The 25297-nt window shown below is 36.9% G+C and overlaps 1 protein-coding gene and 1 non-coding gene across 2 annotated transcripts in view; both read right to left on the bottom strand.

Moving 5' to 3' along the window:
• The window catches only part of LOC141447530 (lachesin-like), an 860405-nt gene that overhangs the window by 810225 nt on the left and 24883 nt on the right, over positions 1 to 25297 (bottom strand). The window lies entirely within an intron of this gene.
• Positions 19543 to 19646, bottom strand: TRNAY-GUA (transfer RNA tyrosine (anticodon GUA)). The gene is made up of 2 exons: positions 19610 to 19646; positions 19543 to 19578 (listed from the first exon to the last, which is right to left on the bottom strand). It is a non-coding gene; the product is annotated as a tRNA-Tyr (tRNA).

The following is a 25297-nucleotide window of genomic DNA, read 5'->3' on the forward strand; positions in this document are numbered from 1 at the left end:
CTTCCGCTGTTAAGACTTATATGAATTAATGTACGATTTTGTTACTATGTATTACGATGAACGTTCCGAAACACCCCGGCGATTACTGTAAATATCTCGTTCCCTGATAAACCCTGGCGATTGTAGTAAATATCCAAGCAGTCCCTGTTCTATATTACTTTCGTTTAAACACCACAGAAACAAATTAAACTACATTTACATAAAACGAACTACATCCTGGAAACTTGGAGCATCAAATGTATTGCGTGTTAATTTGTTGCTTCTCAAATTGTTATTTAGAATGTTCATGCTTCTTTCCGAACACACTGCTTACACTAAAAGAACATCAAGAACACCCTAGACTCACTCTACCAAAATAACTTCCATAAAACAAATTTCTAGCTGGGGGGGGGGGATATTTAAAATAAAAAGTAAAAAAAAGTAAAGTAAAATAATGGCCTATTTTTTATAACGTCCAACTACCAATTAGGACGGAGCCGATTAGCAAACATACTTTACTATAAATTTCTTTCATTAAACATTAAATAAAATCCAAGGCCCAGACCTGGGGAATTGAACCCACTAAACCATCAATACACCTTAGCTTTGCGGGTCTAGCCTACAACCGACTAACATACTTTACTATAAAGTTCTCATATTAAACATTAAATAAAATCCAAGGCCTAGACCCCAGAATCGAACCCTCTAAACCAACAATACATCTTAGTTATGCGGGTCTAGCCTATAACCGCCTAACAATACTTTACTATAAATTTCTCATATTAACCATTAAATAAAATCCAAGACGCAGACCAGGGGCATCGAACCCACTAAACCAACAATACATCTTAGTTATGCGGGTCTAGCCTAAAACCGCCTAACAATACTTTACTATAAATTTCTCATATTAACCATTAAATAAAATCCAAGACCTAGACCAGGGGCATCGAACCCACTAAACCAACAATACATCTTAGCTATGCGGGTCTAGCCTATAACCACCTAACAATACTTTACTATAAATTTCTCATATTAACCATTAAATAAAATCCAAGACCTAGACCAGGGGCATCGAACCCACTAAACCAACAATACATATTAGCTATGCGGGTCTAGCCTATAACCTTTCGGCCACCGTGGCGCTCTAAATATTTAAAATAAAATCTTTAGATTTTCGTTAAAAAATTAATATGTATTCATTCGAATTTTCCTACAACAGTTTGAAATTTGGACTTTTCTTTGAGATAATTTTCCCAGGATTATCCAGTTAAAGAGACTCTGGGATGGGTGATCTTCCCAGTAAAGTTCAGTGTTCTCTCGCTATAGACAGCCGCTGTTCATTATCGGACAATCAGCTGAATGAAGCTACTAGAATGAGAAAAATCTAAGGCCCAGCAGCTGGATTCGAACCCGATAACTCTGCGTTGAAAATAAAAATAAAAATTTCCATGAAAATATTATTCTTATAAAAGATATACGGATATGATATAGAAAAATCAATAAAGCGATTTTTCCAAAATAAAATCTAGAATACGGCTAACCGTTTACGCCTAGTATCGGTTTCTCAGAATTATCTCTCATTCAGTATAATGTACGATTCTGCGTTTTTATATTTAATAAGACAAAAAAAAACTGGGATTAAATTTCTTGATACGAATCGAATTCCTTAAATTGTCTCATTTATTTTTTCGAAAATTTTTCTCTGAGCTTCTTAATTAGTATAACGAAAGTTTTTATTTAAAATAATTCTCTGAGAAAATCCGTTTTCAAGTATTTTTAAGGCTTGTTAAAATGTTTCCTATATAAGTATAACTGTAAGAGAAAAATCGGGCGAATTTTCTTACAAGATTTCTCTTCTTTTTTAAAGGACTATTAAATTGTATTCCAGGAGAAAATACTTTTTCAAACACTTGTCATATATATACAGCAATAGTCCCTCTTTATTAAAAATTAGAGAAAATAAACAGCTTGAGAAGAAAAAAGAACAAGAGAAAATATATGAGCCAAACTGACGCTTTAACTTTCTCTTGCACAAGAACCCATAAGAGAGAAAAGAGAAGTAATTTAAAAACCTTAATTACTTTTTGAAGAATTTTCTAATTTGAAGAGCAAAAAATAAATCAGTTATGGGGAGGAATGGGGAGGAGCTAGCTGGGTGAGAATGATTAGTGGAATGGGTATAAAAGTTTAATCAGTTCGATGAAATTTTAATTTATTTTTTATTTTTTTTGCCTTTCTCATCGTGTAGATTAGAAAAATGAGACATTTACCTTGTTAACGGAAGTGTGAGAGGGTATGAGTGAACGGAGTAGAAAAATAAAATAAAAAATCAGCTCAAGTTTTAGACAAGATTAATTACGATATTTATTACACTGTAATTAAATTTTAGCCTTTTCAAGAATTTCAGGGAGTGAGAGAGAAGAGTTAAAAACAAAATTAGCTCTCGGGAAAATGCGGCGCAAAGAGCTGCGAGTATATAAGGATGAATATGGCGCTGGTAATAAACCCAGTATAGTTTGTTCAAACGCTGAAAGTAATTTTTTTTTTTTTTTTTTTAATTTTTCTTTCATATGCTGAATTCCTGTTCCTAAAATTGTATTATATTTAATAAACCCGATAGAAAAAACCGCTACTATAGCAGAGCGGTTTTAGGCTAGACCCGCAATGCTAAGATGTATTGCGGTATTAGTTATTGGTTATATTATTCTCCCGTTCTTGGCCTTGGATTTTATTTAATTGTTTAATATGAGGAATTTATAGTAAAGTATGTTAGGCGGTTTTAGGCTATACCCGCAAAGCTAAGATGTATTGCGGTATTAGTCTATATTCCCCCGTTATTGGCCTTGGATTTTATTTAATGGTTAATATGAGGAATTTATAGTAAAGTATGTTAGGCGGTTTTAGGCTATACCCGCAAAGCTAAGATGTATTGCGGTATTAGTCTATATTCCCCCGTTCTAGGCTTTGGATTTCATTTAATTGTTTAATAAAAGGAAGTTATAGTTAAGTATGTTTGTTTGTAGATGGCCTGTGGGACCGGAGCTGGAGTGTATGGGGCTAAACCTAAGGCACTCATTGAGAGTCCTCTTGGGAGATATGCTACTGTATTTCAGGCCGAGGTCTTTGCCATTAGAGCTTGCGCTGGGGAAAATCTGCGAATGGATCTTAGAAATAGGGAAATTTGCATTTTTTCGGACAGTCAAGCGGCACTGAAGGCTCTTTCTTCCTTCAGAATTACCTCTTCCCTGGTCTGGGAATGTAAAAAGGCCCTAGATCAACTGGCTCGGCACAACAAACTCCGATTAGAATGGGTGCCGGGCCATGTGGGGATCAAGGGGAACGAAATAGCTGATCAGTTGGCCAGGAATGGAGCTAATACTCCCTTCACTGGTCCGGAACCAGTCCTGGGGATCACTAGGGGTGCAGTTCGTGAGGCTCTCAGAGACTGGATCTCGAGAGAACACGAAAAGTACTGGGTGATGCTTCCAGGGGTTAAACACAGCAAGAGGGTTATGCCCTTGTTGTGCAAACAAAGAACTAAAGTGACTCTAGGTTTAGGCAGGAATCAGATTACTCTGATTACAGGCCTACTCACGGGGCACGGAAGGTTCAGAAAGCACCTGCACAAGATAGGGCTTATTAGCTCGGAACCTTTGTGCAGATTGTGCCAGGAAGAGGAGGAAACGGCCTCTCACCTGTTGTTCGATTGCGTTGCAATTGAGAGACTGCGCTATGACATCTTTGGAACCTTGAGGCCAAAGGAGATAACAGCGCAGAAGGAACTAGTAGGGAAAGCTCTCGACCTTCTTAGGAGGGGAGGTTTCACCTACTAGGTTTAAGGGGAAGGCACAATAAGCCTCGTGTGGCTGCGGTGCCGTGGGGATAGGGTCCCGCCCCGTCTTTCCAAAATCTAAAAATCTAAAATCTAAGTATGTTTGTTAGTCACGTCTGTTCACGACACCTAATTTGGTTGTTAGACGTAAAGGCTGCCTGAAAAAATAGGCAATTACTTTACGTTGTTTTTTTACACACGATATTATAACACATGGTTTAACCCTTCCAACCTATTCGGGGAGATCTAGCCCTGTGAATGTAATTCATCCGCCCGCGCTTTGGTTCAAAATGGCTTTTCATCAACTGTAATTTATTTATTTTAGGAATTATAAGAAAATGTTTTAGTTAAAGTCTGGAATAAATCCCGAGTAAATGGGTTGGATAGTAAGTAAATAATAAAGTAAAGTAATGCCTAAATTTTGTGGCAGGCTTTATGTTCAACTGCCAAATTAGATACCGGTGGATGAAGGCGAATAGCAAACATACTTTACTGCTAATTTCTCATTTTGAACATTAAATAAAATCCAAGACCTAGTCACCGGGAATCGAACCCACTAAACCAACAATACATCTTAGCTTTGCGGGTCTAGCCTATAACCGCCAAACATACTTTGCTATAAATTTCTCACATTAACCATTAAATAAAATCTAAAGCCTAGACCAGTGGGGAATCGAATCCACTAAACCAACAATACATCTTAGCTTTGCGGGTCTAGCCTATAACCGCTCGGCCACGCCTAGTTAGGCTGAATAATGGAACTGTATAGGTGGACTATCAACATTATTTGATATTTCAGTATGTATAGATAGATATACATCTTCCTTAGCAGTTTGAGATTATGGCATTCTGTTACGTATACACTAAATCACTAAACTGTTCTTGCCTCGCTAACTAACTGTTCGTTATACTGATCCCTATTTTTGGGGATTATCTTCTGTGTTTCTATATTTTATGGCAAAAATATTAGGCAATATCTTGGAAATGGGTCACATATGGACTTACAAAATAAGCAATAACTTGAAATACCGGAAGCTACTAAGTAAGAACTTATTTCTAAAAAAGAGATGTTTGGATTTTGGAGAAGTATCAATACTCTTGATAAGATCGTAACACAATTGAACGCAGGCCAAGCTTTATATAGATATGAAAGTACGTGGTGATTCTTAAGGTTTTTGGAGTGGTTGAGGGGTGAAGGAGAAGCAAGAGTGTGGATCGGTGTGGGTGGCCGAAGGGACAGCATCTCTCCTACAAAAGCTCAGAAATTGAAGAACCCGCAAGAAGGGACAAACTACAATCTTATAGCACCAAGTTTATTTGGACCCTTTCTTCAATATCACTGGAATTGGAGATGAGTTTTATGTCGAACACTCTACCGCTACATACTAGCCACCATCTTATACTATATACCAGTGATACTTGCTTGTCGTGTTGGTCTAGCCGGCCTAACCAAACCCCTCTCTTTTCACTCGTACCATTTACTTTCTGATATTTATATATTTGTATATATATATCTGATGATGCTTAAATCTGCTAAATTTATCACCAAGAAATAAATTTTTCACAACTTCTGAGTAGGAAAAAAAAATAAAAGAATTTTAAAAAAAACATCTGTGACAAATTTCAGAAAATTGAAATTTAACAACAGAAAGAGATTATCAGCAAGCGATGATGGGGTTTAATATTTGAAATAGATACGAGGTCTGTAAATTAAGTAATGAGACTGATTTTTTTTAATTTTTTTTATTCAAAAAGAATTACAATTCTATATAGTCACCTTCAAAATAACTTCCTTCTGAAGCCACACAGCGCTGGAGACGTTTCTTCCACTCCTCATAGCAGTGCTCGAACTCCGATACTGGAATAGCCTTCAGCTGGTCGGTTACAGCCGTTTGAATGTTTTCGACAGTCCCAAAATGAGTTCCCTTGAGGTGATTTTTCAACTTCGGGAAGAGAGAAAAAAGTCACAAGGACTTAAGTCAGGCGAATAAGGAGGCTGAGGAGCCACAGGAATGTTTTTTGCTGGCCAAAAACTCTGGTTTATTGAAATTGCTGTGTGACAAGGAGCATTATCGTGATGCAACACCCACTTGTTCTTGATGTTTGGTCTCACACGAATGACTCTTTTTCGATGTTTTTCAAGAATCTCTCGGAAGTGTTGATTGACCGTTTTGACCTTGAGGTAGAAACTCTCTGGACGATTCCGTGGATATCGAAAAAACAAATCATTTGATTTTCGACTTCACCATCCTTGCTTTTTTGGGCCTTGGAGAGGTTGAAGTGTGGCCACTCCATGCTCTGGCGATTGATTTCTGGGTCGTACTCAAACACCCAAGACTCGTCACCAGTAATGGACACTTTCCAGAAAATGGGGGTCATTTTTTTTTCAAGGGAACTCATTTTGGGACAGACGAAAACATTCAAACGGCTGTAACCGACCAGCTGGAAGGCTATTCCAGTATCGGAGTTCAAGCACTGCTATGAGGAGTGGAAGAAACGTCTCCAGCGCTGTGTGGCTTCAGAAGGAAGTTATTTTGAAGGTGGCAATATAGAATTGTAATTCTTTTTGAATAAACAAATTTTAAAAAAATCAGTCTCATTACTTAATTTACAGGCCTCGTACTTCCACATCCAACCGGAAAAACTGCATCAATTTTTTTGAGATTTTCTTTAAGGTTTGCGTGTAATCTAAATATATGTAAGTAGACCTATCACTTTTATTTCAAACATTTAATCAGCAAAAGCCCTTTATAAGGGTAGTACAACAAATCCTAGATTTACAACATTATGCACATCTATTCCATATTACAATTCAATTAATTAGAAGTTAATGAATTATTAATCAGATAAGAGTAAATTAGGAAGCCATAATTAAATTGAATTTAATTGATTTTGGGATAAATAAATTGATTGGATTAATTTTTATGACTAGCTAGCTTACATCAAAACTAGTTGAAATTTTTCTTTTCTCATATAATTTTTACTTTTTCTCCTTTTTAGAAAGAGGTGGTATTGTAATCGAACAGCTTTTCCATTTAGAGTTTTCACAGGAAAAATCAGTTTTGAGCTCCTTCTGATAGAACTACTAGGGGAAGGATTTTAGAGAGGTTACTCCTGATATCAGCGGTCGGCACCAGGATACATTTTTTTGGCTGCAGTATCAGGAGAATAGCACCTGTCCCAAGTTCTAAACTAATCTAAACCGTAGTCCCTTCGAAATTGCCATGGAACTTCAAAGAACTAACACGTACGTATGAAGGGACTTGAAAGTTCTTCAAGTGAAACTAAGAAACTTATCTTTGAACCCAATCACACTCTTTACAAAAAGGGTGCAGAGCATAATTAGTACCCTGTCAAGTTTTTTGACAAGTCTTGGACGATTAAAAGAATTGAAAGTGAATTCTGGTTAAAGAGTTTCAGGTCTTGAAATACTGCGTGCCTAATCTAGCCGAACGGATCAAGTGAAAAGTTTGTACGCTAAGTAGTGAAGGGTACTTGATTCTTAAGTTCAATAGAAATCTATAACTCTTAGTACGTATTTTTTTAACTTCTGATCTAAAAAAAAAAATCAGAACTACTCGTATTGCGACCGAGAAGATTTTTCCGGAAGTATTATTTTTGACGTAATCGCGCTAGGAAAAAGAGGTTCGATCAACCGGAAGTTACACTTATCTATTTACTGTTTTCTCTTTTTTAAATTACATTTTCACGAAAACATTTCCCACGATTTCCTTTTTTAACGTTTTTGTTTTTCCAGTTAATTTCAAACAGTTCAATTCAATCATATTGCATTCTCTCTCTCTCGTGTTCACAAATATGAGGTGTTGTAGAATCTCTCAAAATTAAATTTAACTGTGATTCACAATTAAAACTGTGTCATTTCTAATTTTGGACTCTTTGTTGAAATCATATTTGTAATGGTACTCGCTTCTGGTCATAATCCAAAACAAACAATAATTATTATTCGAATGTCAATTAACATAATCAATTCGACTGTTCATCACTTTAGATCAGAGTATATGTAAACAAGACTTAAACAACTGTCAGCCAATGTTCTCATCAAACCAATCAGAGATTAGTACAATTAATTATTATGACGAGGGGATTTCAATAATTGAATTTATATTGAAATTTAATATTATTAAGAGCCGGATCGATTCTAGATCACAAGTTAGAGATCGATTCATTTTTTATTATCGTGAAATTTTTAAACTGAATATGATGGAATCGATTTCAATTAGTAGAACGGAAATGTGGGATAAAAGCTAAACACATTTAAGCCCGCCAAGTACTACTTACTAAAGGGATTTTTTCACGTATTTTTAGATTTCCTTTTAGAAAAAGCTTCAATGGCCGCCAGTAAAGATCTGTTTAAGCGAACGTCAAGCTGTTAGCAGCTACAACAAGTGTTAAGGCTAGATAACACTAGATTACCTTTTAGTATACAAATACTAAGACCGTGCACTAATGAATATAAATAGATGAACTGATTTTATGATGGGGAGACATGGAGAAATTGTTCCAGGAGATGCTGTAAGTTGTCATGTGATTAGTTGAATTGTGAAGTACTGTCGCGCTGGGGCATTTGATTAGGAATACTTTGAAATAAGCTCGCTGCTTCTGTGCTTTTTTTGCCTGGATGTTTGCCAAAAAAAGGACGAACCAAGAAGTGGCTGAACTGTTTTGGGGAGTTTGATATTGGGTCTTCAATAAAAGCAGGAAGACTGTGATAGTTGGGACGTATACACCGGATTGAGGATATAAGGGTCCCCAAAGAGAGCATTGTACGGACATCCGTGGCAAACCAAGGCTGAGATGGCTGAGCGATGTGGAGGCGATCGGCCTTGCACTGGTTGGAGATCGACTGCGAGGGACCGTGAAGGTTGGAAAACTGAGGCTCAGGCCATACATGGGCTGTGATGGCCCATCACAGGAAGTAAGTAAGACTCTGTACTCGTCATAGCTGTCACCATTTCTTACAGGATATAACGTATTTCCGTTTTTAACGATATTTGCCAAAGTAAAGTGTTAAGTGTAGTCCATCCAACCACCCATCTTAAACATGGTTACCCAGACTAACCCATTACTATAATTCTGTGCAGATGTCGCTGGAGGTAGTGATGTCATAGGATGAACAGAACCATGTTACAGCCTCTGTCACTCCTATTAAGCGACTTTTGGGGGACTCCTAACCATTCTAACATTTGACCAAACCCACGTAGGGTCAGCAGTGTGCAAATACCTGAGGATTTAGCGTACGCACACACGAAATATCTGGCTCTTCATCACCCACACACGATAAATTTCATAATTTTACCTTTATGAAGGCCCTCACCTTCTATGTACTTATACTAAGTACATAAGAAAGCCCTTCTTTATGTGAACTGGACCCCCAAGTGTACTATAACCCACATTCTATCATTAGTTCTGTCTGCAAATTCCTTTAAAAGCTGAATTCAAAGTTATATCTTGAATAGTGCTTTTAGAAGCTGACCTATTTCAAGTCCACGTTACCTTGGGCACTACTGTGTTAAGAAAAAACGAAAAAGAAGAAATACTTTTAAGTTAATTTAAGTTCTTTAACAATGAACAGAATAACAGACTTCATTTGATACAAAACAGGACTTTGTACGTATGTACGTTTACACTCAAGGTCTAGGAGACATTTTAAGTTCAGACAATGAAGTGTTTTTGATTAAAACTTTGCCAATCATGGTGACGTTAAAATGTGGTAAATCCTAAGTACTACATTGGTGCACAAATGCGCGAACTGTTTCTTATTCTTACCAATAGAGACGGGGTCATTTACTGTGTGTTTTCGGATTCTATTAAAATGTTCAAAATAGTTTGAAAACTAAGAAAATTGAGCGTAACTATTTTCTAGCTTTTCCATTAAACGAAGTACTTACTGCATTCGTGTAGAATTTCGTATTTTTACCAGAAATGCAAACTTCTGTAGGGGGGGGGCCTGCTCCGTGAAAGAATAGTGTTTTGGGGGGGGGGAGTTCCTTAATGAGTGCAATGAGACTTAGCTGGCCACACTCATGTTCACGGAACACAGGCTTTGAGACCATAACTCAATAACAGGAAGTTTCAATTTGATTCCCCGTTTTCTGCCCCCCCCCAATAAAATTGATTCGATTTCCTTCCCCCCTGCACTCCCCACGAATAATAGATCACTCTTTGGACATGCGATGGTTTTTCCAGTTATTTTTTCTAGACTGTATTGCAAAGAGAACGAGGCTTAGTTTTTAGAGTTAGATTTCTAATTTGGGCTAAAGTGGGGAAGAAGGGAGAGGACACTTAGACGGATCTTCTTGGCTTAGTTTCCCAATCCAACATTGGGCGAGTCTAAATTATTCGGTGGTAAATACTAAACAGCTGTTCCCGATGATCCAGAATTCGCTCCCTATTCTAAATTAAAGAGCTGGCACTTCAGTACTTTTTATTTAGCGAGTTTTTCTTATTTTTTTGTTATTTTAGAGATCCAATGAGCTTACATCCATACTCCCACCAATAGCTTACAGCCCGCCCCCCTTAGTTACCAAGGATCCCATCCCTTTAACTCGATTGGAGTTCACAATCGATACTGGTCGATTAAAAAAACAAATTCCCCAAAGTAGCGGGATGTTGAAGCCAACATTTTCCGATGGAAAAACAAAAAAAAAAGCCAGTAAAGGTTCAGTTTTCCATTTGAATTATAAATTCGTTTTGTATAGAATAGCTGATTCTATTACAGAGCTATACAGTTATCAATAAATCAGGTGATCAATCCCTTTTCTCTTGTTTTTCCCGGATTTCCCAATGTTCGCATTTTCTTTTCTACGATTTGAATAAAATAATAATTCTAATCTAGGGTTTGAATTTTAGATATTTATTATTTTCTTCTTTTACTTTAATATTCCATGAATTTTCACCGGAAAAATGTTAAATGAGTACCCAGAATTTTTTTAGGAAAAGTGGTTTTTCCTCCAGTTTGAATAGGATTGGTTAATTAACTGCCAATAATTTATTAGTATTTATAACAGAAAAATAAAAAAATGATCTAACATTTGATTCAATTGAAGAATGGATAAAAGGAAGATTCTGTAAAACTAAGGCAGATCAGTTACCAAGACAACCATGATTTAAGGGAACTGTCACTAATAAATGAGGGTTGTTACGACAATAAGCAGGCTGAGAGCGAACCAAGCGATGTTCGGATCGTATCTTCACAGGATCAACAAAAAGGTCCTCTCTCCTCTTTGCGTAGATTGCAATGAGGAGGAGAGGATTTCAAACATATATAATAATGGATATGTCCACGTTATGTGGTAGAAAGGAAACGAATGTTTGACGACATATACAGGTATTTAGATGCACCATTTCGCTACGAAGACATAATATTCTCCACCAACATCTATGTGCTTAAATCTGTAGCAGAGCTAGCAAAGAAATATGAATGTATTTAAAAGTTATAGCCGATTAGTATGAATGGAAGAAAATGATTAGAGAAGGATTACGGTGATTTTAATTTCGGTTAAGCTATAAGGATGGCAGGAATATAGAGTACTGATCCATCCATTAGTTGTAAGTTTGTATGTAAATAGTTTGTATATAGTAGAGGGATGAATGTGTGAAGCAAATGTATTTATTATAAGTAAGAATGGAGAGTGAGTGATATTCTAGTGATAAGCACCTAGTCGATGCTGGCTGTATGGCGGAAGCCAATGCCAAAAAAACAACAAAAAAAACATTAATTAACCTTCACTACGGAAGTAAAAATCCATATTTGGCCTCCAAAAATTCTTAAGCGTGAAAATGGATAAATAGTCCAAAAACCGGTCCGGAAATAACTATAAACATGCGTACATATATGCGACGGATAAAGTCAAAGTTAAAGTCATACAAAAATCCTAACACTAACTTTATCTTCCTCCGCTACACCCCAAGAATTATTAAAAAACTTTACAAGATAGATCTTGAAGAATTTAGAATTATGGGCACATATACTTCATCGGACGTGACGTGTGTTCTTCAAAGTGACGTCATTTTCTTTCCTCTAACACCCTTTTGGCAAAAAAAACTAGTATATCATCTATATATATATATTTTTTTTTTTTTCTAGATCAAGGCAATCCATCCTCTACCAAACTGTCCTAAGTTCCAGATAGATGTCACAGTAAATGATCACTTTTTTACCGTTATTGGCAACAGTTCGGGAGGTTACTTTTTTTACCTCTTCCTTTCTCTCTCTCTTTCTCTATCTCTCTCGGAGAAAGTAACAGCCATAACTCCAATCACAACTTAGTCAGTTTGGTGTTTCCTTCGACTAGGAGGTTTAAGGTACGGGTTGAGGCAAAAGTTATGCTTTAAAAGGAATGCTGGCAAGATTTAGAACTTTAGGATATTGTAAGCTAACACTTACACTTCCTGTAGGAAGAGAAAAGGGTCGTAAGAGATTTGTTTGTAATTTTCTCTTACTCCAATAAATTTTCAACGATTAGAGATAATTGATTAATGCCTCCATATAATGACTAGACTAGCTCTTAATTGTGAATGTAACATGTTAACCGCTTATAATAATTACCTTGTTACATTTAACTTTAATTAATTAACGTGAACCCCAGTATTGACACACGAAGATTGGACTCTGAGTGATTCGAAACTTATACTTAACATTATTAAAAAGGGTTTAGTTTGCAAACGGCTTATAAGTAACGTGAAGTTCATGAAACAAGGGTTTTTAAATATGAGAGCCTCAGTAGTTCGAATTAAGACACTTAATTTGGTAGCTAGGAGTAAAAGCCTAGCCTCAAAAAAATAGGCGATTATTTATATAAAGGGTGCTCCATTTAAAACGAACCAATCGGTAATAACTTTTTAGGAAAACGGAATTTCGAAAAAACCCGTGAAGTAAACTACATATAATTAACTTGCACAATGTTTTGATGTTTATCTCGTTATTTTGGCATTCAATATTTGTTTATATTAAGGAATTAATGCACTTGTTAGTCGTACAAAGGTTAATTCATTTTGATAAACCACAAAAACAAACATTGCTAATTTTGTCCTTTAAAATGATTCAGTATTCTAATGCATTTGAAAGTGAATGAACCTTTTTTTCTCTTCTCAATTCTAATTTTTTATCATGGAAAGAAGACCTCTAAGTGATGAAAGGGCAGATTTAATTGTCCAGTTTCATTTACAGGGCCTTTCTCAGCTTGAAATTGCTAATGCTTTGAACATTGCGCCAAGTGTTGTTTGCCGAGCATTGCAAAGATACCACGAGTTTGGAACTGCACAAAGACGCCATGGCGGTGGGAATTTTCGAAGAACCACTGAAAGAGAAGACCGCCTAGTGAGAATGAATGCCCGCAGAAACCCTTTTTTGACCGCCCGACAGTTACAAAATCGTCTTTTTGAATCCTCTGGGACTCAAGTATCTGATCAAACGATTAGAAATCGATTGAGAAAGATTGGTTTGCGTTCGTATCGCCCAGTTAGAAGGCCCACTTTGGATACTCGGCACAGAAGAGCAAGATTGGAATGGGTAAACTCTAGGTTGAGGGAGAACCAAAACTGGGAATTTGTATTGTTTAGTGACGAGTCAAGATTCTGTGATAGCAGACGTTTGCGAGTGTGGAGAAGGCCAAACACTCGTTTTGAGCCACAATTCATCCAACCGGTAACAGTACACCGCGGTGGCGGTGTCATGGTGTGGGGTGGAATTACTCTCAACAATCGTACTGAACTACACATCATTCAGGGCACTTTAAATGGGATCAGATAAAGAGATGACATTATTCGGGGGTTTGTCTCAGACTTCCGAGACAATATTGGGCCACAATTTGTTTTTCTCGACGACAATGCCCGCCCTCACCGCGCCAGATGTGTACTTGAAGAAATTCGTCGTCTCGGCATTACCCACTTACCACTGCCAGTACTATCACCAGACCTAAACCCAATAGAGCACATTTGGGACAATTTATAGAGACGACTAAATAACCATCAGCCCCAACCCAGGAACACCGGAGAGCTTGCTAACGTTTTAACGTTACTATGGGAAGAAATTCCGCAAGAAGAAATAGCTGCCGTTATTTTGAGTATGGCAAACCGTTGTTCAGCTGTTCAGAGAGTAAGAGGAGGCTACACCAGGTACTGAAAAACTATTAATTGGATTAACAAAATAAAAATTGTGGAAAAACCAGTGGAGATGTTTTCCACAATTTGTTAGGCGACACTCACGGCTTTTGTTAAATCGTGTTTTATCTTTGTTTTTAAAAATTTTATTTGTTAAAGATAATGTGATATTAAAAGACAAATGAAGCAACTTTTATTTAAACAAATATATAACTCTTTCTGTTTTTTTTTTATCTTTTTATTGCAATTCCTTAGCAACTTTTGAGTAGTTTATTAAGAATATCGAAACAGAGTCAACGTCATTTTTCACAGTTTTTATGTAGTTTTCATAGCTATTGTCAAAACAAGTGGTCCTTATAATCAGGTTTCTAGGCGTAACTCCGCCAAAAATGAAAATACTCCATCGAGGGTAGAAAATTTGAAAGCTAGACCAAAAGAAACATATAGTTTACTTCATGGGTTTTTTCGAAATTCTGCTTTCCTAAAAAGTTATTAGCGATTGGTGCGTTTTAAATGGATCACCCTGTATTATAATAAGTCTCAACTCAAACGAGCTGAACTGAATTACAGTTACAGAATGCTGAAAAATACTATTTAATTAGACAAACGTTCCAATTTCTCTTTACAAAACAAACGACAACTAGCTCTAATATGGACTTACGGACTTCAACTATACCAGGATATTGCCAAACGCACAAACCTCAATAGCATTCAATCCTTACAATCCAAAATCCTACGTACCATAGTCAATGCTCCCCCTTTTTACATCTCAAATCTAACTATATCATCTAAAAAAATTCCCATCGTTTCCGCCACACCTGTCTACCTTCACCTGTAATGACCTTCCAAACTAATCCTCTTTATTCAAATCCACATATCTTAACCCACAAATCTTTCCACGAACCCCTCCGAACAAGACGTTTGAGACGGCCGCAACCATCTGAATGCCACTGACGTCCGGCTATCCTCAGAGACACTAACCCTAAAACATCTTAAGGGCCTATTTACGGTTGTCATCATTGTGGATGGCCGCCGTTCATGAAATCAAGCTAGTTTGTACTTTACTTGATGCACTAAGTTGTAAAAATTCATAAATAAATAAATTAAAATATAATCATCACTCATAAACGATTAAAGAAGAAAGTTTGCCTTATAAATAATTAAGTTATGGAAGTATATTAAGTACTTCTTTTTTTTGGTGTACTTAGCGCTCTTAAGTTACGAGAACTTACTCTCCTTGACAAGTTAATAACTACACGGTAAACGGTGCATAGTTTTCTAATAGTTGGTCTAGTTTAGTTCTAAGTTTGTGAAGCAGGTAAGTTTGTAATTTATATTAGTACTTAATATGGTTAAAAACTAAGATTAATTAAGATTTGTAAATGTTTCAAATAATTGCTAAAGTTAAGTTTTTACTTAAAATAATTTTTTAAAGAAATTTTTAAAAAGCAGCTTAACCTTCTTTTTTTTTTATTCAGTAAACTTCACAAAGTCCCTTTCGAATAAAAATTTGATAAGGGAGCACAATTCCCTCTTTAAGTCCTGCTAAGACAAACAAAGTACGTTTTGACAAGAATGGGCGGACGAAGGAATAAAGTATTCTTTTATATTCTTTGAATATTTAAAAGTTGAAAGAGAGAAGAAAAAAAAAGAGAGAGATAAAAAATGACATGACGCTAAAAGTGTGACGTAACAGTTAATACATATTTTCTAAGTCAAGCAACCCAAAGAAGTGGTGGGGGGGAAGGTGGAATTTTGTGTCTAGAAAGCGGTCTAGACAAAATGGGTAGTAAAGAGAACATTTTTACCTTCCCTGCTGTTACAAGGAGTCATCATAACCTGACTTCCTTTCAACCCTGTTTCCGGCTGCGATTACACCCATCATCCCTGACTTGCAGTAATTCTCCAACAATAAGAAGAAGAAGAAAAAGAAAGATTTACGTAACAGGATTTTTATAATAAATTACCTGTTCCATAATAAAAGTCGCTCCACTCGACGCTAAGAAATTATACCAGAACTGCAAGAAAAGCCGGCGTAACCATAAACGGTGTGTGTGTGTGTGTGTGTGTGGTAGCCAAGGAAATGAATTTTCCGCGCGCTGAGTTAATCAACTATTGTAACAAATGTAAACTTAAATCTCTCGTTTTCATTTCCGGACCGCGGGAAAATTGTTCTAAAAAGTATTCTAGCGTGAAATGCAGTGAACTAACAGCTACAGCCCTGGCAATTATGCAAATTAACTTATTTTATATAAATCTGAAATTATTAACGTAATTATTAAAAAAGATAAAAGGAATAGTTCTTGGCTGTGCACAGAGATGGTGTTGATCTAACTACATGAATTGCAATCAAAAATTCGTCAATTTTGACCGCAGTTTAGTAGCCAAGGATTGTGTACCGGAACTCATTGGACGTTTCTCATTGTTTTCCCTCCAAGAGGAAATTCAAGCTATATGAAGATGCCTTTAGATTAAACTCTAGACTAGGAAATATAGAATGTTGGCGATTCTAAATTTTCTTTTGAGATCTAGACCGCATATTATTGCATTGAGCTTTGTGAAAATCTCTCAAAAAATAAAAAATGTTTGTCTCTCAAGACTCGGCAAACAGCTGATGCTCGCCTCAATCCGACAGAATGCCTGTTGGGGAAAGTCCAACCAAAAATTTGAAGCTGGACATGAAACATGATGGTGCTACTGGGGATGGAGGTAAAACACCTCTTAGCTGACAGGGACAAGTTAACAGGTTCTAGAGGGAGAGGCTTAACGCACCTTAATATTCTAAGACTTTTCAGATATCCCCTTCAACTCAACTCATAACTGTGGCACTAACGGCCCGTGTAGGAACTTGGCCTCCGTGCCAGTACCTGACCCCAAGCCTCTCTATCCAAAGCTCCTTCCTTCTCCACTGTCTTACGTACAAGTTCCAGGGAGATCCTTTTCCACATCGCACATCCAACGCAGCCTAGGTCTCCGCCCCTCTGTCTACTGCCTCCAGGGTGACCCTCGTGGTGGTCTCTTACTTTCCATCCTCTACACATGACCCACCCAACGCAACCTTCCCAGCTTGACGACGGACACTAAATCCTCTTCCCCGTACAACTCTCTTAACTCCGCGTTTTTCTCGGCACCTCCAGACTCCATCTTAAGCTAGGGTCTCCCCTTACTCAACTCAATTGTGGTACTACGGCCCGTGTAGGACCTTGGCCTCCGCGCCAATACCTGACCCCAAGCCTCTCTATCCCTAAGCCTTCCTTCTCCACTGTCTTACGTACAAGTTCCCGGGAGATCCTCTTCCACATCGCACATCCAACGCAGCCTAGGTCTCCGCCCCTCTGTCTACTACCTCCAGGGTGACCCTCCAATCTCTGCACATGTCCCACTCTGCTTGACGACGGACACTATAAATCCTCTTCCCCGTACAACTCTCTTAACTCCGCGTTTTTCACGGCACCTCCAGACTCCATCTTAGGCTACGGTCTCCCCTAGCATTTGTAAAAGAGGTCTGGACTTTAAATCTCAAAAAAAAAAACTAACGAAATCATTTCAATCCTTTTTTCAAAGTATTCTGAGGATAGCAGCACTCTCGAATAAAAGGAATCCGGGTGTGTTGTAAATAACATGTTCCTTCCCAATATCTTCCCAGTTATTATTAAGAGAATCTGGAACGGTTCTAGAGGGAGTACATTCCTCTTCAAATGCTTGTAGGTTAAATTATAATAAAAATTTGTAAAATTTAGTACTTGGTAGAGGAAAAGTCTTCGTTAGTTTTCCATTATTATTTAACAGTTCTTTTAACATTCCTTCCCCATCCTGGTTCCTTCCAAGGATTTTTTCTCTGTCCTTTTTGCTTTTTTTTTTATTTTCATTTCTGTTTATAGATACAGAGGTCCAGAAGAATACGAGATGCTGTTCTACTACTGCCTCTTCTACAACAATCTCTCCAGAGAATTTTCTATTATGCATTTTCTGTCTGTTTATTTGTCAGTTTCCTTCTTACATCTTCTACTAGTTCTTTTTCTCTACTCCAACCTCCTTCTTACATCTCCAGCGTACAACAACAACAACAAAAAAAACCTTTGGGCACTTTGGGAGAATAGCACACACTTTCATGGTTTAAACAAACGATAGGAAGGAGAAAATGGCGTTCAAGATGGAAAGTGGAGGGGGAATATGTTTGTGTGTATGTATGTACACAATCCCCCCGCACCCGCGGAAACCCTGCCAACTATTCCGCTGTAACTAGAATATGAAAATCCCTAAAGGGCAATCGCTATGAGTTTGTAATATCCAAATCTCCCATCTTCCCATTTTCAGTAAAATCCCTTAGGGATTTCTGTTACTACTTACTATTAAATTGTGTATATATATAGCTGTAACTTTGTGAGTCTACTTCTACATATATACTACATGATGTTGAGAAATTAATTACGCTTCCCCTCTTTGTCTTGCTCCCAAACATTTCTCGCTCTTTCTCACTCTAAATATAAACATCGCCATCATTGGATAAAGTACGCAAAATTTACTCGAAATTAAAGTTCTCTCCAACTATACCATTTTTATAATTCACACTTATCTGATTAACACCAAATTTTGACGCGCCTAAAATTAAAAAAATAAAGATAAAGTAAAAACTGCGGCTGCATTATGGACACGGCCGTGTGTAGTACGTGAATACGTTTACGTAACGGGTTATATTTTTTATATAAAATATTTTTATTCATGTATTTAGGATGAAATCAAGGAAACAAATCGACGATCGAACACAATCTATGCCTATACAGCCTACTTTCGATGTAGAAGCGATTTCATCATCCACTTGCATAATTTCAACCGCCCCAGCTGTACAGATGTACTGACACCTTCGTTGATCCGCTCGGCCGCATTCATTCCTTTACGTTCCCGTCACAGCTTGACTCGGTCATATGGTGTTTTATTATTACCATTCAGATTGTTCTTGAGAAGCCCTTTCCAACCGTATACGATCTCTGTATTTGGTTTTGGCTTTTCGACGCGTATAGGCCGACATTATATATTTTTGATAATATTTTTTTTTTATTCTAACACCTTATTATATTCAGTGTCACTATTTTACACTATTTTATATACAATCGATAGATTGTGCCGACAGCTGACGATTAAAACTTAAACGAACATCGTAGCTTCTCCGAGTCAAAAGTTATACTAATTGCAAATCTCGATCCGCAGCAAAATGATCTCAAAATGCCCCTCCACCGCGCGCGATGCGTCACAGTCCTCGTTTATCGTAATGAATTCTTTGATCCTTTGGCTATCCAGTGGTCTAATTTAATTTTGGATATAGACGATAGATTCGAAACTATAATGCCAAACTGTATCCCCCGATTTTGTTATCATTAGGTTTTATTTGGATTGCCTCCATATGATAGCAAATTTAAAGACGTATTCACGTCAAAAAAAAAAGTATAAAATTTTAGAAAACGGGAAATTAGCCTCAAAATATTTGGCGTTCATTAAAATTAATCATAAAATTTTTTTACATAATTTAGAAAAAATAAAAATATCAGTAATTTAAAATGAATTCAATTTTTTTTGTAAGTGTCTCGCATTCAATAGGTAAAAAAAAAAATTCCTCCGGGCCGGATTTGAACCAGCGACCTATGGATAACTGCTCTAAAACACCACCCTAGATACCAACTACAGTCCACCGCTCTACCAACTGAGCTACCAGAGGAGGTTGTTAATCAATCGAGATTTTGCTGGGCAATAATAAGATTTTTTTTTACCTTTTTTTTTTTCTTTTTTTTAAATTAGTTTTAACATTTTATTGTTAGTAAGGATTTAATTAAAATTAGAATCGTCAAAGCTAAAAAAATATAATTTCTTTAATAATTTTACAAGAAGCACTTTTGCTACAAGCAGAGACACAAGGCATTATAAAAATTAAAAAAACATTTATTGTACAAAAATTTAAAAGTTGAAAATGAGAGAATTTAATAAGTTTGGATTTTATTAAAGTTGAAAAAAAAATCTTGAACGAATGTTGGACAAGAAAATTGGGTATTTGTATAGAGGAAAAAAGATTTTCCATTCAGAATTGTGTAATAACTTGAAAAACTGACTACAGAATCGTAAAAGAAATATGATTCAACATATCTCTCACTTTATTACGCAATCTTAACTCGTAAAATATCTTCTTTTACGTAACATCCTGTCCCAATAGTATTGTGATATCAATATCCGTTTTTTTATTTATTTATTTTATTTATCAGTATTTAAGTGGGTAAATTATTACATGGAAATTGTATGGAAAAATGATTTGGAACCATTTTAAAGAGAGAAAAAGAAACACAATCACACACACACACACAAGAAGAAAAACGGGTCATTTCCGGAGCCAAAAGAAGGTTATATTCGTGGTGGTACTTAAATTAAAAATATCAAATTTGAATTTTCCCCTATTTTCCATTATTTAGTTATTTATACACACACACACGCCCACGCGAATCATGTACTCGTATAATCACTTTTTTTGGACTCAAATATACATCAAAACAAATATTTTCCATGGAAACTGAAAATGGGAAATCTCCTACGATCCGTAATAACTTTTCTTATTCGAGGAATAAGAAAAAAAGTAAAAAATTCGATGACTGAAAAGCGAATTTTCTTCTTTTTGATTACGATTTATTTACGATAAAAACATTTTACCTGGTTACGAGGTACTTCCGCCGGTAATTACGGTAAACTACGGCTATTGTCTTACCTGCAATCAAAGAAAAGAATAGATTAATAAAAATTAAAAATCAAATTTCTCTTATAATTATAATTATTACAAAGTTTTTTGTTTTTGTTTCTTTTAAATCTTTTGTTGGAATTTAGCACAGCAATAGTTGTTGCAACAAACAAATATGGTTCATGATAACAAAAAATAAAAGAAAATCACGAGTGGAGAAGGCACCCAGTGGTGTCACTCCAGTAACTGGCTCTTGCTATACTGCTCTCACGATAAGAGTAGATCACGATAGGCCATCTTCTCCTCAATCTCCTGGTAATGTGGAGGAAGATAGGTGTTCTATGAGAGGGTAAGGATGAGCTGCTGTAGAATGGAATGATGAATTTGAGAAAACGAGTGTTAGCAAGATCTGTAATGAAAGGGATTTTGAGGTCATTTTGGAAGGTGACCTGCGTCCAATCGTTAGCTACGGTTCGGAAGCATGGGTATTAACCAAAGCGGACGAACAAAGATTGTGCAGATGTGGGAAAAGAAAAGTATTTAGAAGGATTTTCAAACCTGAAAGGACGCAGGTTGGCTATAGAATCAGGACGAATCGAGAAGTCGTTGAACTGAGTTCGGTGAGCCTGATATAGTAGCCACTATAAAGTCTGGGTAGACTACGATGGCTGGGACATTTGCACCGAATGGAGGAGACAAGTGAGGTCCCAGGAAAGCTCTATATGCACACCCTGGAACAAAAAGGCCAAAGGATAGGCCTCTACTAGGATGGTTGACCGACGTGCAGGAAGATTTGGAAGCCATTGGTCAGCAGAGATGGAGAAAGTCGGCAAGAGACCAGAGATAGGGTGGAGAGCTGTAGTGGCTGAGGCTCGGGTCCTTCATGGACCGTTATAGCCCTTGAGTAAGTATGGAAGGTGAGGTTAGATGCATGAGAACGGAAGCGTTAAGAAGTTTTCGAAGAATTTGCTGACTGTAATGTCTGGAGGCGTAGTGAGTTGGAACGCTTTGTCGATCCCCCATTCTTCGATGCCGTATGACCCCCAAATAGGTCGCAGTAACAGTAGATGATATAAGAGTCTTTTGTTACGTAGGTTAAGTTTCGAACGTTTGTCAAGTAATATGGCGAGAAGTTTTAAACAGATTTAAAGCCGAAAATCCTCTTAAAAAATACAATTAAAATAATTCAGGTAAGATTTATGATTGGATCGAAATTGGGAAACACAAAGTAGATGAAAAACAAAAAAACATTTTCTTACGGCTATCACAAAATGGATATTTCCGAGAAAATTCCAAAAAAAAGAAAAGAAAAAGGAAAATCTTTACGATCGTCATAACTTAGCTTACGAGGAACAAGAAGCAGTAAAAAGAAAAATCGATAACTTATAAGTTTTGTTAGTTTAAAGCAGAAACCATTTTCTCGTAGTTTTACGAGGTAACTTAAACCCAATGGGTTTCCGGTATTTAATACCATAAAAAAATGCTTCAAAATAAGGTTATCAGCGTTAAATAAATAAATTATTAAACCATGGTTCTTAAAAAATAAGGAAGTTGGGAAAAACTGATCAATGAAGAAGAATTATAGCAGGAAGTCGTGCGAGGGCCACTCCAAATATTTTCTTATTTATTTACTTAATTAAATATTAACAAAAAAAAAAAAAAATATGGCGTAGAATATTGAATTTATTCAGCATGGTTATTTGCAGATTTAGGAACCAGTAAGATCGCGACAAGGGGGGTCTTATAATAGAAAGAAGGGAGGAGAAAAGTAAATGAATTTGCTTGGAAGTGCTGCTCACATATCTAGAAAAGGGGCTTTAGTGACGTCATACACTCTCTCGCTCTAGCTGTGGCTCTGGGAACTGGAAGCAATTTGATGTACGTCACCTGGAGTTGACACATCCTTTAACAGTTCTACCACCTTACAGTCATCTCAAATAAAAATATAAAAAAAAAACTCTATTTTCTAGTTTTTCCCTTTATTTCCCCCCCCCCCTACCTTACCTAAAACTATTTACATTTTCTTCACATACTACTTGAACCACTATTTCCCGATTTAGAAAAAATACACCTTCAGAAAAATCAAAATTCTATCGAACAAACTAAAAACACTTTTTCTTATGACGCTATTTGGATACAAAGTTTCAAAGAAAATAGTAGGATATTGAATGGGATTATAGAAAATCGATCAGCGATAAGATGGTAAAGCATCAATTTAATTCGAACTTTTGGGAGTTTAGGAGTCCAGGAGGAGCCAGATACAGCTTAAACCAGTAAAAGCAAGGTTTACATAACAAGCAACGGGCTAACGAATTAGGACAGCTTCTTCAGCTATTCAATCTGAGAGAACCACTGAGAAAGGCACACACCCGAGTCAAAAACGTTTGACAACACATACAAATAAAACATTTCTTTTGCAATATGAGGTGTGGCTATTTAATAACGAGAACATTTTATTTTAAATTTATACATATTTAATTATTATCACCTTCAATATACACCACTTCCCTATCCCTACAACGCTCTCCATGCGAATTTACCATCGTTCGAAACAGTGCTGGAAGTCTTTTTCTTCTGTGAGCTCCTTGGGTGCTGCTTTTTCTTTCACTCAGCTTCAACGGACTGACATCGTGTTCCATTTTTAATGTAGATTTGATTTTGGGGAACAGATAAAACTCACATGGGACCAGGTCAGGCGAATAAGGCGGATGGCCTAAAACAGCGGATGTTGTACTTGGCTAGAAACGTCTTGTGACAGACAATGCAGTGTGAGCCGGCGCGTTGTCTTGATGGAGAACCCCGTGACTTGTTCTTCCACAAATCGGGTCGTTTTTTTTCCTTACTCTTTCACGGAGTTGAGCAAGCACCTCTCACGGTAGTAATGTTGATTAATTATAATCGGATATTTTCATCCGTTTTGGACGTGTGGAAGGGCAACCTGGGCGGTCTCATCATCTCCGACGTCTTGTCGGCCATCTTGGAAACTGGCGCACGTGATACAACATTCATCAGCATAAACTTCTTTTAATAAAAGATGAAGTTTCAGTAGCGGTTTTATCAAGTTTCACGTGTGAAATTTCACGACAATTCGTTGCTCTACTACGCATGTGTAGTAGGTATCATGTTTTCGGCAAAACGAAACTAACACCTCTTACACAAACACGTCAGGTTCCGGTCACACAGATTTCTTTACAAACACGTGAGACGATTCAATCGAAAGAGAAGGCTTTACGCTGCACAGCTGTCGGTCGTTAGGATTTGGCGCATGCATAGTTCTTCTATAGCAGCATCAGTCTCGTTATTTAATAGCCACACCTCGTACTACAACATCTGAACAAAACTGAATGTAAATACTCGAAACGAGTATTTCTTAAGCTTAAGCTACAACTTAATGGCTGGAATTCTTTGAAGATGTTACCACCAAACTTGAGCTATAAAAGCAGTTAAGCACAAAAGCGGTTATTTGTTACTCTGTTCCAATCAGCGGCATTGTTCCCTTACAATGATTAATAACTTAAATTGGATATTGAATCTACAGCACGAAAACAAAGTGCTAACAATCAGTAGAAAGGGATATAAATTAATTTTTGTCCCTTTTGTTGCACAAGTATAATAACATCGTTTTGTTGCAAAGCTTTCCCGGAAAATTATTGGTCGGAGACTAGGTATGAGGTAGGCTGAAATTGAACAAAGGGTTTTTCTATTTTGTATGGTTATATGGTTGCAGGAAGGCACACGCTTGCAGACGAACAAATGGCTGAGTAGATCGGTTGCTAATCTCAGACCCTTAGTGTTAGTACGTCTGGGCAGAACTAGAGAAAGAGAGTAAAATGCTAAGAGTTTCCCCGCCTAAAAGAGTAACGGGGTAAAGTTGAAGCAACAGAGAAGATAGAAAGAGATATGATGATATGGCGGCAAGCGAGCTCTAAAGGGCTGTCTTTTTTTTGGAAAATACGGACTGGTGTGTAAGTTCTAGTTGCTTTTGTAAACTAAAAGTTAAAATAGAAGAGATCTCCACCAGTAACCACAATAGATGACCACATGAATGGAAGGTTATAAACAAAACTGGTTTAGAAAGGGCGGGCTAAGGTTATATTCTGTGGGGCAGCTTGTTTATATTGGCCCCAGAAGATGTGCCTCCCTAGATTGGTAGGATCTCTCATCTCCTTCTACCATTCTATCTGTCCTCCTCCTCCTCTTCCACCATCCCTCACCACTTCCTCCACACTTGCTTGGTTAGAAAACCTTTTGTCACACAATACGGACAATTCAGCACTGATATAAATCGGTTGGTAGTACTGTGTGCGGTCTAGGGACAGAGAGAGAGTGAGACTGCGGCCAATGCCTTTTAAAAAAAAGATGGCTAGCCCTAAAGGGTTATAATTGTGTACAATACTAGAATAGAGTAGTTTATGGGAGAAAATGTGGACCCATCCAAACTCGGAACCCTTTCCACACACCCTTTTTTAGTTTTACACAATACATACAGCGCATTCTATGGGTCTGTTAGTCAAGCCAAACCCACTTTAACTCTATCTTTCTCTCTCTCATACAACTGTTAAATATAACCTTTCCACTATATAACCTCTTCCCCATTTTTTACAAAAAAAAAAATTCTAACTTAAATCACTTTTATAAATAAAATGTCC

Source organism: Rhodnius prolixus, unplaced genomic scaffold, assembly GCF_049639745.1.
Source record: "Rhodnius prolixus isolate KJV_2025 unplaced genomic scaffold, Rpr scaffold_7, whole genome shotgun sequence".
NCBI classification, from domain to species: Eukaryota; Metazoa; Arthropoda; class Insecta; order Hemiptera; family Reduviidae; genus Rhodnius; species Rhodnius prolixus.